Here is a 16,646-nt window from a genome sequence, read left to right as displayed (position 1 = left end):
CTATTCTTTAATGGGCCAACACTTGGCCTAACCTGTTCTTTACCCCTTATATACAGAATGCCTTTCCATTATGCTCAATATTCTTGCGATGACCTTCTCAATTTCTCTTTTGGCTTGCTGAGTTATTTTCTAAACTCGACTCGACTTATTCCTTTACCGATAGGGGTCTGACTCCAGTCCTGTTATTTTATATCCAATAAATACCTTCTGCTTCTCCTTAATAGCACTCCTTCCTTTCTTCCTTTCATGTAAGTGCTGCTTCACCAGGATTAAGACTACCGCTCTGTGAAGTCATTATCTTACTACTCAACCACCCTGGCCTCTTTCTGCCTCAAGTTTTACACCTCATTGGAATGTATTTACTCTGCACCCCACATATTTGCTCCTTGAAGGTTTCTCATTTATCTGATGCTGATTGTCCGATTGTTACCTGATCCCAATCGAGCAGCATCCAGCTCTCTCCTCATACCTTCAAGGTTGGCTTTCTTGAAATACCATATAATAGCCTAACTCTACTATCCCAAACTCTAACTGTTAACAGAATGTTATGGTCACTGGTTCCTAAATGCTCTACGACTTCCACTTCTTCCACCCTTTTGAAATCATCACTTAAAAGGAGGTCTAACACTGCACCCCTCTCCTCACATTGTGGACTTATGTACAAGCTGGATTAAAAAGCAATCCTGGACTAGATGTAGAAAATCTTCATTCACCCCTTTCACTATCCCAATCTATCCCTGGCAAGTTTCTCTTCGTTTATATGCAGCATAAGGCTGTGGGGTAACACCACTGGCTGAGGGCATGGCTGTGCTGCTGATGCAAAGCCCTTTGTAGGTTCGAGCAGGAATTTGTAATTTGCTCATGTTGTCTGTGATAGTTCACTGACTTCACGAAAAACACCATAGGATCTTTAACATCCAGCAACGAACACTGGCAGACTGGACTCCCGTTTAACATCCATCCGAGGTACGACACGCATGTTGAGGAATCACCCTGCCTTGTGAAACACTGGGATGATGATTTATAGCTGGGTCGAGATTCAAACCTATGCGAGACAGGTTAGACGCAAGTGTGCATACCTTTAGGCTATCCTTTTAAGCCCTACATCATGCAAGTTAAAATACCCCATCATCAATACTCTTCCCTTACGTGACTTTCTGAATTCTTCATGTCGGATATTCTTCCTTCCTCCTCTTTCCGCACACCTGGAGCCAAATAAAAGCATCCTTCCAGTATCTCACTGTTTTTATAATATCTGATCTCTATCCACACAGAATCCTCTCCATCAATTCCCTCCTTAATGTCATCCCAAACTCTCAATGCAATGCTGTCTTTTTCCCAGCTTGATACTCCTCCGATTTTCTTTCCGATCACACCTATACATCTTGTAGCCTTCTCATAACAATATTCTGAAACTGCTGGCTGAGCTCAATTAAGCAATCTCCTCAATAATACCACAAGGTAAAATGACATACTTTTGTCCAAAACATCATTTAACCTAAGACCTTTTGATGAATCATCCATCTGAAATTTTGGACAATGGATTACGGAGTTATTGGGCTGAGTTGAACTCCACTGATAATCCTGATGAAATGGTAAAAAAAAATTACATAGTACCCTTGTGTTGCAATCCAAACGATGCCGTCATGAGATAGTGATTAAGCAGAAACCTAGGGACAAACCATGGTTCAATGATAATCTCTGTCGTTTAATAATACAACAGGACTCTACACATGATTGTGGCAATTTTGAGCGATACCATCAACTAAGGAACATTGCCCAGCATAATATCAAAAATGCTAAGTCAGGTTACTTTCAGAACAAAGTTAAACACCTTAAAAGATCGAAGCCTGGAAAATGGCACAGACAGATCAGATTATTGACCAGAATGAAGAAGCAGTCCTATAATCTTGCTTTTGCTCATCAATGTCCTCGTCAACTAGCCAATGATCTTAACATGCATTTTCACGCATCTGTATGACGTTAGCTCTGCAGGATCCAGCAACGCTTACGGCGTACCTTCCAGCGTCTGCACCTCCACTGACAATCCATCAGCTCGAGGTATATTTTCGCCTTAGACGTCTCAATGCGTCCAAGGAACTTCATCCCAGTGATGTACCGACTCGTCTTATTGAAGAGTTTGCACTGTAAATCTCAAGCCCTGTTACAAAGATATTTAACAAATGTTTGCAGAATGGTTACTTCCCTGCGAAATGGAAGCATGTCTCAGTATGTGTGATTCCTAAGACTCCTCATGTTACTGGATTTGATCAGCTTCACCCCATCTCAACTGCATTTGTTTTAGCGAGGGCATTTGGAAGTTTTCTTGCTGACTGGTTGATGGTCAATATTAAAGCTCACATTGATCCTAAAAAGTATGGAAACATGAAAGGAAGCTCCGTCAACCACTATTTAGTCCACATGTTAGATGTTATATATCAAAATCTTGTCCAACGAGGGCATGATGCAAACACCTGCGTTAGGCTTTACTGAGGAGTTCGACCTTGTCAATCACTCCAAGGTCATTGAAAAGCTCATTCAGCTTGGGGTTGATGCTTCCATTATACCCACAGTGTGTAGTTTCCTTACCGATCGTTCCCAAGTGGTTCATTATCGAGAGCAGACATCGAACCACTTTAGTCTCTTATGCGGAGTTCCACAAGGGACAAAACGAGGACCAATTTGGTTCCTTGTTTTGGGGAATGATGTTGTTGTAACAGGATACCATAGGAAATATGTGGCCGACTTGAGCATGGTCAAAGTGTTGCACAGAACTCAATAAAGTTCGCTGCAAGCCCATGTTGATGCACTTGGTGATTGGTGTTGCTTTAATGACGTTAGCCAGAGAAATTCAAGATCATGCAAATATCTTTCCTTCAAAAGTGCCACCCCAATTAAACATTATCATTGATAACATTCCTCTGCAAAGAGTTCAATCGTTCACTCTCCTTGGTGTTATAATCCAATTGGATCTGAAGTGGAATAGTCAGGTCAAGCAGATGGTATATTGTGCTGCACGACGACTCAACGTTCTTTGTACTTTGAAGAAATTCAGTGTGAGACGTGAGTGCTCTTGATCTTGTTGAAATATACAGTGTTCATCCGCTCTTTGCTGGAGTTCAGTGTGCCCATGTGGGGATTCTGGCATCACTAGAGCTCAGAGCTCACAGATTGAACGACTCCAGAAGTGTGTGCTTCGCTTTATTGCGTACCCATTTATTCAGTCCTCCGCACAACAACTTACTCATTTTGATATACAATTGTTGAGTGAACGCAGGAATGAGCTTCTCTTGCATTTTGGACTTGGTCTTTCAAAGTCTGAGTGTCACCGTGGCATTCTTCCTTCCACCCGTCAATCTGTGTCGAGGCACAATATTCAACTCAGAAATGCTCAAAATCTTGACCGACCTCAGTGTAAGACTCAAAGGTATAAAAATTTGACTATTCCTTTTTTGACTAAAATGCTTAATTTTATTATGTAGATGTATGTATGTATATATATATATATATATATATATATATATATATATATATATATATATATATATATATATATATATACATACATATATAAGTTACAAGTATAATGTTTGTTTGAATTGCATTTTAACTCAACTTGTGATCTTGGTACTTTTACGTTAGTTATTAACATGATTATTCTTGCTGTTCTGATGTAACCTTGTATCTATCAGTCTTTTGACTATCTTTACCAAGGATGCTTTTAAAAAAAATAAACCGAAATGAAAATGAAAATCCGATGAAACCAAAGTTGAGAAGAGGATATGGAGTATTTTTAAAAAATGAAATCACAAAAATAAAATCATGACATAGGTCATGAACCAAAGCAGAAAAATTCTGAACATTTACTTACATTATTGAGCTCAAAACGTTAAAACTACATGGAAAAGTTCACTTTGTGAGACAAGGATGACACTTCAAACATATGCCATTATATTTGTCACAATCAAAGGGGATACAGACCCCCGATGAAGAGGGCATTGTCAATTAATCTTTTCAGCATTGACAGTCATGGGGGAAATTAGTGAAAGACACATTCGTCTCGCTGTTTGACCGAGCATGACATGCCCCTGATCCTTTATCTCAGCTCACCATGTGTACAATGACATTGGAAGAGTCAAGGATGTTTGTATAACGCCTTCGCTCTGTTGGTTGTACAAACATTTCATGTTGTGTTTTCCAGCACAGCCCATCGGTTGTGATGAAGATGGATTGTGAATTTTAATGACCAAATTCCAACAATGCACAAAAGAAAATCGATTGTATATTATTATTGTTTTTGTTCATATAATAATAATAAATATTATTATTATTATTATATCCACACAATCCTCTTACTGCCTGATGTCACACTCGATAACCACATAAATGTTAAATGTGTTATATGTGATTTATTACCCTCGTCAAAGAAGAGGGTAGTGAATTTAGGTCCGTTTGTTTGTTTGTTTGTCCGTCTGTTTGTTTGTCCGCACAGAACCATCATGTTTTCTTCTGCAACAGCTTGTTGGATTGAAACGGATTTTCACCATTGGTGCGCCTACTCGTGCAGAATGTTTCTAATGATAATTATGACGTCATAGGTCACGTGGTGTGCAGCCATATTGGAAAAACTGAAAAAAAAATTGGATCTCTGTTTCTCTGAAACCGCAGCAAGGAAAAAATTGAAACTTGGCACATCGCAAGTACTCCTCATGGGGGTTGAGATAGATTTTATATGACATCATAGACATCATAATTGCATATGTAGAACGCCACATCCGATTAGTATGAAAATTTTGGAGGGTCATCTAGGGATAAAATGGTCCACAGAAAAAAGAAAAAAAAATCATTACGTCATCGGTCACGTGGTTCAGCAGCCATATTGTTAAAATAAAAATAAAAACCTTCAAAAATCTTCTCTGAAGTGGCCGAACAAATCGAGGTGAAACTTTACACACATGACAGCCTGTCCATGAGAAACAAAAGGTTCACACATATATCATATCATAGGTCACATGTTTGGCAGCCATATTGGATTTAACCAAAAACCTATCAAAAATACACCACTCAAAAGAGGTCCTGGTGAGGTTCTGCAATCTCTCATTGCTCTTTTTCTTGTTTTGCATGTTATAAGATTAACTTGGCAGTTCTTTCTATAACCAGATGCTATTCAACCTGATAAGAAGGAAGGGGTCGGAATAATAATAATGAAACCTTGAGAGAAGTTGATGGTGCACCATCGCAAATCCCCACGCTTCCCACCTAAAGCAAAGTTGAAAGATGAAAAAAGGTCCACCAGGAATGACCCAAAGGAAACGATTATAATATCCTCCCCGTTTTGAAAAAGCGTTGGGATAAAAAACAACAAGTACTGTTCCTGACAAAGAACTTCAATGCAGAGGGAGGGCATGAGGCCCATCTCACCTGCACAATGTTTGCTAATCTATGGTGTTTGTCCATGCTCTAACCTTTTAAAATGCTGAGCATCTCAAAGCATCATGTGTCATTTTTTGGAGTTTTTTTTTGTACGACTCAGCCAAGGTTCAGTTTGAACCATCAACCTCTGAGACTCAGAGCAGACACTCCAACGATCTAGCGGTTATGCTACCTCCTAGATTCAGAGCAGACATTCCAACGATCTTGCCATTATGCTACCTCCTAGATTCAGAGCAGACACTCCAACGATATAGCCGTTATGCTACCTCCGAGACTCAGAGCAGACACTCCAACGATCTTGCCATTATGCTACCTCCGAGACTCAGAGCAGACACTCCAACGATCTAGCCTTTATACTACCTCCGAGACTCAGAGCAGACACTCCAACGATCTTGCCATTATGCTACCTCCGAGACTCAGAGCAGACACTCCAACGATCTAGCCTTTATACTACCTCCGAGACTCAGAGCAGACACTCCAACGATCTTGCCATTATGCTACCTCCGAGACTCAGAGCAGACACTCCAACGATCTTGCCATTATGCTACCTCCTAGATTCAGAGCAGACACTCCAACGATCTAGCCGTTATGCTACCTCCGAGACTCAGAGCAGACACTCCAACGATCTTGCCATTATGCTACCTCCGAGACTCAGAGCAGACACTCCAACGATCTAGCCGTTAAGCTACCTCCGAGACTCAGAGCAGACACTCCAACAATCTAGCCATTATGCTACCAAGTCTGGTCAAAATGATTGTTGTTTGGCCTGTGCTACCTCAATTATTAAATCAAATCATCGGCCAAATGATGTGATAGATATTTTGAATGAAACCGCCTCAAACACCCACCGCTATTAGGAGATACAGCACAGTAATATTTCCTTGGTGAATTATGCTTAATCTTCAGGAGCAAGCACACAATTGAGGAAAATCACTCCTGACAGATTGAATTGTTCAATCGGTTTTTGTTTTCACCCTGTTGGGAGTGCAGTGATGTCATTTGCATTGTGTCATTGTCTTTACATCTCACATAATCGCCAAAAATCTCACCATAATTTGTGTGGAATTTGGCAATGTTGCCTGGCTGCCAAAGAACAAGCACATTATATGGCATTCCTGTCTGCATGCTGCAACATATTTTGTTTTTTTCATGATGTGCCATAAAAGCAGTACAGAAAACTCTTGAAATCAACCTTTTAGACTCGATAAAATTCCACATATGTGGCCACAGCAATGATGGGTCCTGCAGATACTTCCTGGTTGACAAAACTTGCACATCTCTACAACCAACGACAATATGCAGCACCATTTATGGAACTTTGTGTGCCATGAACTAACGACCACACCAATGTCTCGTGCTCCTGATAGTGTTTTAATGGCTGCAGCTGCTGCCGGTGTTTTCCTTGGTTTTACAAAAGGTTGGATAACTCTAGCAAATGGCAATACAGAACTGCAATTCATGCATTGAAAATTACTAAATGCAGTGTGACAATATCAAGATTGTTTGGATGGCAGAGCTCCGTACAGGATTAATTTGGTCAGTCGCCCTACACGGTATACTTTATAGTGCCAATCCATGGAATTGTTTTTTGCTCAAGTCCAACCATTTTTTGAATATTTTTATATCAACAAACATTTGAGTGGGGAGTGCGTATTCACAGAATTGGACATTGGGTAATTCATTGGAAAACAAGATTTGCAATTATTGAATGAAGTGTTCCAGGTGATTGACCAGCTTCGGGAAAATACAAAGCTGATCAATCACCTGGAGTACACCAAGCAATGCTTAAAAGTCCCACACACTTGCTTTGTCTCAACATAAGGACAATATGGCTCACCCTACAATTTACATCTGGGAGCTCAACTGCAGTCTTTGGCCCAGGAAAGATCATGGCTGATTTAAGTCCAAGGTGCTGCAATCACAGGTTCAAGCAGGTCTCCAGGACAGAAAGGGACCTTGGAATCCTCCATATGTTATCCCCTATTCCGGTTCCCAATATTATCCATTCTCATGAACACTCCCCTCATGTCTATCTCCATTTTTTACATGTATGATGTATATCAGCATTTCCTGTCGACATAGCCCACCTTGTGCCCTTCAGCTTTTTCTATGCTTCGATTTTTTCTGTCTGTGTGTTTGTTACTTATCCATTTGTCTATCCTCCCTTGTATGCCATCTCCCTCTGCTCCATCACCATGTCAACATCACTTCTCCATCATCAAGCTCTTCCATGAGTGGAAATCTGTCAACATAAGGTTTAAATGGATGCTTCTTTTTCACAGGATCTAAGGCTCATAGTGGAGCTGCCATATACTCATTTCACATGCATGGACATACAAATATACGAGACATAACACAGCACTGTTAGATGAGACAAACAAAGCCACTGAGCTTGGAGGAAGTGCCATCACTTCTGGTGGCAATCTGTGTACAAGCATTGCCACAACAACGGAGCCGTCTTTATCACCACACTCAGTGGGGCATTTCCTCCTCCACAAGGATGCTAACCTATGGGGATTGTCCATGCTCTCATCTATATATTAAAGGAGCCGGATTTCCTCATCCTTCTGTCCGTCTCTCTGTCTGTCACACTCTTTTCATTGAAAAGTCATTACAGCATAACGTCTCGTACTAAGCTAGGCCTCGATGGACGTGCAAGTCATCCAGTACTCAAACCGTTCTGTCGCTTCGTTGACGACAGTTGAACACCATTATGCAGATATCTGACTGTCTGACGATATGACATCCCTCGGTAATGGGCTGAAAGCCAGACGTTAGGCGTCGGGATGACTGATCTCGTAAGATGGCGGTGTCGTAAGACGACATAACGTTTGGAACATCATTACAGCATTACATCTCGTGCTCGGTTAGACCTTTACGGCGATGCATTATTCATGATTCAATGAGAATTGCATTTTGCAACTTGGGGGGGGGGAGGGGTGGAAACGACGTAAAGTCTGATCTCTGGGAACATGAAACAAATCAATAACGCTGTTTTTTGGTGAATAAATGTGCATATTATGAAAATTAATGCTGGGTTGTTCGCAGTAAATAAAACGAGCATAACCCGCGCTCTGCGCGACATGTTGGGGTGGGTGTGTTTGAGAAAGGAACGGATGCAGAGTATCAGTAGTAATTTTACTTTAATGCAGTAAGTGGAATACGATTTCACTGTTTCAGAACCATTTTATTGACTTTTTTTTGTACCATGCACCTCATATGGTCTTTGAGATAATGTAAGCCGAATATCACGTTACTCGAGCGCAGAACAAAGTCGAAGATAGCGCGACACGAAACCACAAACTCGGAAATAATATATAATTTTATATTATTTCTTTTATTTTATTTACTTTTTTTTGTACCATGCACCTCATATGGTCTTTGAGATAATGTAAGCCGAATATCACGTTACTCGAGCGCAGAACAAAGTCGAAGATAGCGCGACACGAAACCACAAACTCGGAAATAATACAAGATGTTTCTGGAAAAAAAAGAAACAATTGTCAATATTGCCAGTCAATAAATTGTATTGCTGTATTGTATGACATATGTAAGTTATGTTGTTCAACCACCATCGGTGAAGTAAGGGGTTCAACGGTAGTCCTTTTTAATGTTGAACCGTTTTTTAGACGTTGGTATGACTCGGCCAGGGTTTGACCCACCGACGCCCCAGACTCAGAGCGGACGCTCAAACTATTACACCACCAAGTCTGGTAATTACAACTTCTATTATTGTTATTTATTATCACAATTATCAACAGCATTGTTATCATTTTATTCTGGAACATACTCGAAAGATATTAAAACTATCTAGGAGGGCACTCAGTAGAGCGCATACCTCTGGCAGTTACTGCCTGATCTACGCGAACATATCGGGCCCAGTACATTTTTGAAGTATCATGCTCTACAGGACTATTTCGTTTTTGGCCCGATCAATGTTGAAGAATCACTTCAGAAAATAAATAACTATCGTATCCAGATCCGCATTCAGATCTTCACCAAAATCGAACCAATTCATCCTTGCCACCTACTCAACATGTCCACCAAGTTTCGTCCAAATCCGTCTTCAACTTTTTGAGATATAGTGATATATATATATATATATATATATATATATATATATATATATATATATATATATATATATATATATATATATATATATAGTGATATATATATATATATATATATATCGGTTTTGCCCGATCTCTCTATGGTGAATAATCAGTTGAAAAATTCTAGTAGCTGTATCCGGATCCGGACCTTCACCAACATCGAATCAGTTCGTCCTTGTCACACACCGAACCTGTCCACAAAATTTCATCCGGATCTGTCTGCAACTTTTTCAGATATCCTGCACACAAACAAACAACCAGACAACCTAACAAACAAACCGTCATAGACTGGTACTTACGAAATCGTCAACTTAACCTCTGACCTTGTCTAATAAAAGCTGTCTCTAGAGAAGGTAGCGACGCAAACCAGAAGTTTCTACGATGATTCTGTACCAAACCATCAAAAATCGATTGTTTGACCCCACTGTGACCTTGACCTTTGACCGATTTTGACCAAAATCTAATCAGCACTCGCCATCACCCTCCTGAATCACGTGGTGTAATTTGACATTGGTAGCTTCTTCCGTTCTCGAGTTATCGTGCCTACAAACAAACAAACAAACAAACAGAAACGGAAGTCACCAATATACTTTCGAAATCTTTAGATTTCGTAAGTAACAAACACACACACAAACAAACACACAAACAGATGACGGAAGTCATCAATATACTTTCGAAATCTTTAGATTTCGTAAGTAACAAACACACACACAAACAAACACGCAAACAGATGACGGAAGTCATCAACATACTTACGAAATATTTAGATGTTGTAAGTAACAAACAAACAGACACACAGAATGACACACATAACCGACCAACAGAATTGACGAAATACGAAGGATTCCGGCAATTAACAAGCAAGAAGAAGACATCATGCAGAGCACGATAGTTGCAAAATCCATAAAACAAATTTAACGTTAAAAATAATTCACTGGTTGAATTCAGTTACATGAAATATAAATCCTCTTCAAATTTCAAGTCAATCAGATGAAAATTGAGGACTTTGGAAATATCACCTTAGTTGTTGACCTTGGGCCTATGTGGACCTTTTGACCTTTTGACCTCAAAAACAATAGACTTCTTCCTTGTGGAAAACTCGACAATGAGGTGAAGTTTTGTGAAGATCTGTTTAAAATTGCGACCTGCAGGCGATAAACAGACAGACAGACAGAATAACAAAATCAACTGACCAATATACTTGAAAAATCTTTGAGCTTGCAAGCAACAAACAAGCAAAGAGACAGAAAGGGGGTGAAAACATAAGCTCCTTCACCTTCAGTGGCAGAGGTAATGAGCAAAAAAACAAAGATATAGAAATCCGTATGTCCTGAAAATGCTTCACGCGCAGGTCTCGCTGCGACATAAGATCTGAGCACTTATGTTCGAAAAATAACAGCTTTCTGAGTACATTACACAAAACAGTACATGGAGGGGTGCTGGTGAAATGCAGGAGGCAATTAATGGCGAAAACCTGCAGTAATAATAAAGCAGCACAGATGGTGATAAAATCATTGAATCGAGGATCCAGCAATCAGGTCTCTGTGACATAGGTTAAGGTCAGCCACAGCTCCTCGGCACTTTAAACAAGTGGGACAGAGAGCACGGGGAATTTAATGCAGATATATAGATTGCTTCACCACAGTCATACATTAAACAACAGCTGTAAGACTTCCAACCTCCCCCCCCACCCTCTCTCAATCCCCCACCCTTACAATGTCCTGAAGAAATTCCAAGTGGCCTCAGGCCTTAGTTATTTTATAACTTGGTTTACGCAGTTCTCCAGCTAAAATGTCGGGTCGGTAGGTCGAAATATAAATTTAATTTCAATTTTTAGAAATTATATATTTTTATCAATTTTTTTCGGATGTTCCATGGAAAAGACAAGGGTAGGTGGAGGGGGGGATAAATATGAATCCCGGACCAGAAGGATCTAACAAAACATTGAAGATGGAAGACCATTCAAGTGCAGGATGCCCATGTTCACTGTATCATCTGATGTGAAAAACAATAAAGAAGGATTAAAACTTGTTTTTACAATATAGTCTGGCATGTTTTTCTTATAGAAACCTGTTGGATCATCAAACAAATGGAAACAATGGTGAGAAAATTACTGTCCAAGTCGTAGATGTGTGCGTGCACACCAGTGCATAGTGCTGGACATGATTTTAAAAAAGGTGTCTACTCGGAGTCAACACGCTCAAAACGGTCAATCAGAGCCATAACTAGCTCTTACTTTTCAGTGGGCATCTGATCATACCGTCTCCCCATCCCCATGAGCACATCAAAGGCTGATTTCTGGTCCGTTGAAGGCTGAATATCAGCATCTCGCAGGGAAACTTTGACATACTTGGCACCGAAATCTATCAATACGAACAGCGGTGTACAACTTTCGATGGAAACAAAATCGGCACGATTGAGAGTAGCCTGCGAATCATCCCTGCTGCTGCACTGAATTGATGCAATCGTTTGGCCAGAATATTCTTCGTCAAGATGTTGCGTGATTAAACACCAATACAGTCACTCGAATTTATACCGCCGACATACTTCTTAACAATCACTTTCGCCCCAAAAACCACAGTCAATCTGAACCACGCTGGCCACTGCTTCGATGCCATGAACGAAGATGACTGCACAGTTTGGTTAAAGATGACTCGGCATTTTGGCGTGCGTGCGCAAAATTATATTTTGAAAATAAATGCCGACGTTTACATTTCGGGTTTTGAAACTTTTGCACCTTCGGCGTAAAATGTATAAATATAAAAGGCTAAAAATGTGTTTTATATTTATATTTCATTTCGGAAAATATACTGTTGGCGGATCTGTAAACAAAGTTAAAAAAAGAACTAAGGCCTAAGCACTCATGCAAAACTCCAACAAAACGGTTGATGAGAACTGCTTTGGCAAGCGATCAGGGATTGCTGATCGGTAATATTAACACCATGTACCCGGAGATGCCGGGAATATCCAGCAAGGTCCGAATCAGACATATGAACACTTTTTTTGCAGTCGAAACTGTTGCTGAGGTCAATTAAGAAGTTTAAGTTTTGAAATTTGTCTTAGTTGAAGATATTCTAGACGTTATGGCATGTGTATAAATGAAATAAAGCGTCCAGCACTGGCATCTCCCGGTGTTTATAAGTACTGTAATGTACCCAGTGATTCGTAGGTACTGTATGATGATCAGACATTTGATGATATCAGTGAGGAAAGTGAAAAAAAAACCTTTATAATTAAAATGGTAGATTAAGACCCTGGTGAGGGACAGTGAGGTGACCCAGGATGAGCCTTGAGAAATGATATAATTAAATATGGCCATTAATTATCTTCAAAAGGGGTGTTTAAATTAACCCAAACACCCAATATTCACTCATGCACTTCCTTGGTGTTCCCTTATTATGCATGCAAAAATTCAGGCCATTCGGTTTCATGGTTTGGGAGTTATCGAGGAGATACACACTGACTGACTGACTGACTGACTGACACACTGATATTTATTCTTATTGCATGTGGGTAAATTATTGCAATATTATTGCATGCCCTAGTAAGCCATAATTGTCAAATTTTACCTGAAAAGTGGGTAAATTTGGTGGCCATTTTGATTTTTTGCATTTTACCAACCGAAGACATTATCCTAGGTCAAAAATTTCAACGGATTCGTGATCAGCATGAAAAATGGCCATAAAAACACTCCTTTCAATGGGACAACAGAGAAAAAGTCGATGTGTGCCCAACCCTAACAAGAGTGAGAATTGCTTTGCAATACATGTCACCTACTGGTCCCAATGTAGAAGAAGAAGAAACCATATAATCCACCGTGTTTGGGTCTATTCAGCAAAATAAAAGGAAAAGCAATTTTCATTTACTGATATCTTTTGTAGACTAGAAACAAATAAAGACAACGAGGACAACAAACCGGCGATAAAAATTAGCTTGCTTTAACGCACACTCGAGCCAATACCAGAACCAAAATGAAGAAGAAGAACTTTTCTAACCCAATGTGTTTCGTTCGTTTCTAGGATTTGGCAATTTCATATTAAAAATAACACAATGTACACACATGAAGCAAAAACATGCATACAGCTTCTGTGTATATATAATACATCTTAGTGATATACCTAGGATAATTCCAATTACACTGGGCATTGACGAACAGCCAGGCCTAAGGCTTGAGATCTGCTGATCTGTGCTGCTTCAAGCAATGGGTAGTGCATAATTTTATTAGGGTAGAGTCAGGGCGGCTGTCCAGCCAATGGATGTAAATCAGTGGTGTGGAGTCAGGGCAGCCAAACACTGACCCATGTATAATATGTGATATTTTCTAAGTCTGAAAAGGGCGTAAATCTATGAAAAATTGACGAAATGCCCTGAAACTCGAACTTTTTCTGTAAGTTATAATAAAGCTATGTAGCAAGTTTCAGTCAAATATGTTAAAGGATATGGGAAAAAAAGTCTGAAAAACCACAGGTGGGATGGACGGACAGACAGACGGAGAGCAAACCTTGAGTCCCCTCCAGTAAAACAGGTTGGGGACAAATTACAATGTACCATACTCTTTACAATGGTGATTATTCCATAGCGATCTCTTGGCAATGGGTTACATTTCTGTATGGATCGCAACTCTGATGCTCGATACTCGATTGAGGGAGCAGAAATTTGGATTTGTTCAGGATGTCAGAAATAAGTCGTCTCCTTTTCACAAAATACACGGTGGGATCGTTAGCATCCACTAACAACCAATGCTAGCAAATGGGTCCTCTGGTTTAATGTCCATCCGATGGATGGCACACACGTTGATGCATCACTCTGCATGTGAAACACCAGGATGAAGGTTGGAGCTGGGTCAGCATTGATACCCAGGCAAGACAGTGCAAAGGCAAGTGCACATATCTCTATTGCCAAGGCTTAGCTGGCCTTGGCTGTCTGGCCAACCAAAAACATTAAACCCTGGATGGTTTGCTCCTTTACAATGTATGCAATTGTACTGGTGATGAAACTTGTGAGAGAACTGCAAAGCCTCATGGGCTGAATGAGTCTCGAAATCATTTTTTTCTGTAGAAGGTTCAGGATTGATTCCAATACTTTTGACTTCTCTCATGTAGACCACTGAGTCACTGCACCCTTCATCTTTCATAAAGCAGCTGTTCAGTGTGCAGTGCCAGTCAGAAATTAGCTGTGTTACAATCAGAAATAATAGACAGTAAAACCAATCAAGGCATTTTGCACTACAAATGGTTTGCCTTTGAGATAAGAGGTGGACTTCAATTTGCCAACATTGGAAGTTGGTTTGTTTGTAATCCTTCCTTCTTCGTTTTGTGTGAGCAATGTCTCCCCATTAGATCAATCATCACAATGCCATCTTCATCATTTACTTCATTTGCCAATTAATGCAAACTGAAATAACCTGCCTGGAGAAAGTCGCAACATTACTCTTGGTGTTTTCCCTCCTCAAAGCATCAGCTCCCATTAAACGAAGCCATTAAGTTCCTTCTGTTCTGTAACATTAGAAGGAGGCTCCCGAGAGGCTCACAGAACATCTATGGAATTCCACGTCCTGTGAACCCACTCCCCAACTAACATACATCAATGCAGATCTACAAATCATATATTGGAGTGTGATGCAGTAATTCAATCTTGGCTTGGAGCAAAGAGCACTAGAAAGGCACTCGGTAGAGCACTTCTGTCCTCCACCCTGTAATGCCTGATCCACGAAAACATATGTGGCACAATACATTTTTGAAATATCGTGCGATACTGTATAATGTTTTTGAGCACTATATCTCAATGGTGAAGAATCAATTTAAAAAATTATCCTATTCGGATCCGGATCTTCACCAAAATTGAATGAATTCTTTCTTGTCACACACCCAACATGTCCACCAAGTTTCGTCTGAATCCGTCCACAACTTTTTGAGATATCATGCTATGTATCATTTTTGGCCCGATCTCTCAATGGTGAATAATCAGTTAAAAAATTCTCGTAATTGGATATGGATCCAGATCTTCATCAAAAATCTAATCAATTCGCTTTTGGCACACACCGAACATGTCCACAAAATTTCAGCCAGATCCCTTTCCAACTTTTTGAGATATCCTGTGCACAAACAGACAAACTAACAGAAAGACAAACAAGAAGAAGACATTGTGCAGAGCACGACACTTGCAAAAGCCATAAGACAAATTTGACTTTAAAAATAATTGATGGTTGAATTAAATGACCAAACATACAACTCTTCAAATTTCAATTGAATTGAAAGAAAAATGTCAATTTTAGAATTTCGTTCTATGTTGTCCTTTTGGCCTATGTGGACCACCAAAATAATTGGCTGGTTGATGTCGGTGACTTGAAATGTAAATGGTCTTCAAATTTCAAGTCAATCGGATGAAAATTGGGATTTTAGAAATACCACCTTAGTTGTTGACCTTGGGACAATGTTGACCTCAAAAAGAATTGGCTCGTTGAATTGATTGACCTCAAATATAAATCCGCTTAAAATTTCCAGTCAATTGGATGAAAATTGAGGATTTTAGAAATTCCACCGTAGTAGTTGACCTTTGGACTTTGTTGACCTTTTGGTCGATGTTAACCTCAAAAACAATTGGCTGGTTGAATTCAGTGACCTGAAATAAAAATCCGCTTCAAATTTTCAGTCAATTGGATGAAAATTGAGGATTTTAGAAATCTCACCGAAGTTGTTGACATTTGGCCTCTGTTGACCTTTTGACCTTTTAACCTCAAAAACAACAGGCTTCTTCCTTATGCTAAACTCTATTATGTGGTGAAGTTTCATGAAGATCGGTTGAAAATTGTTACCTGTAGGTGACAGACAAACAGATAGACAGACACACAGACAGACAGAAAAACAAAATCGACTGACCAATATTCTTCCAAAATCTTCGATTTTGCAAGTAACAAACAAGAAGAAGATGTTGTGCAGAGCACGATAATTGCAAAATTCATAAAACAAATTTGACCTCAAAAATAATTGGCTGGTTGATTTCAATGACCAAATATGCAACTCCTCTTCAAATGTCGTCAATGGATGAAAATTTACCATTTTAGAAACTCGGCCTATGTTGAACTTTTGGCCTACATTG

At 39.7% G+C, this 16,646-nt stretch overlaps 1 long non-coding RNA gene across 1 annotated transcript in view; it reads right to left on the bottom strand.

Annotated features, from left to right (window-relative positions):
* Positions 1 to 1,804: 1,804 nt before the first annotated feature.
* Positions 1,805 to 16,646, bottom strand: part of LOC147008820 (uncharacterized) — a 66,304-nt gene continuing 51,462 nt past the window's right edge. The window contains exons 2-3 of the long non-coding RNA XR_015053370.1: positions 10,568 to 10,693; positions 1,805 to 3,357 (exon numbers count right to left, since the gene is read on the bottom strand). This is a non-coding gene — a long non-coding RNA (uncharacterized LOC147008820). The remainder of the gene's footprint in view (positions 3,358 to 10,567; positions 10,694 to 16,646) is intronic.

Source organism: Eptatretus burgeri, chromosome 18, assembly GCF_056783735.1.
Source record: "Eptatretus burgeri isolate ZD-2024b chromosome 18, Ebu_testis_v1, whole genome shotgun sequence".
Classification (NCBI taxonomy): domain Eukaryota; kingdom Metazoa; phylum Chordata; class Myxini; order Myxiniformes; family Myxinidae; genus Eptatretus; species Eptatretus burgeri.
This window is presented reverse-complemented; position numbering and strand designations above follow the sequence as displayed.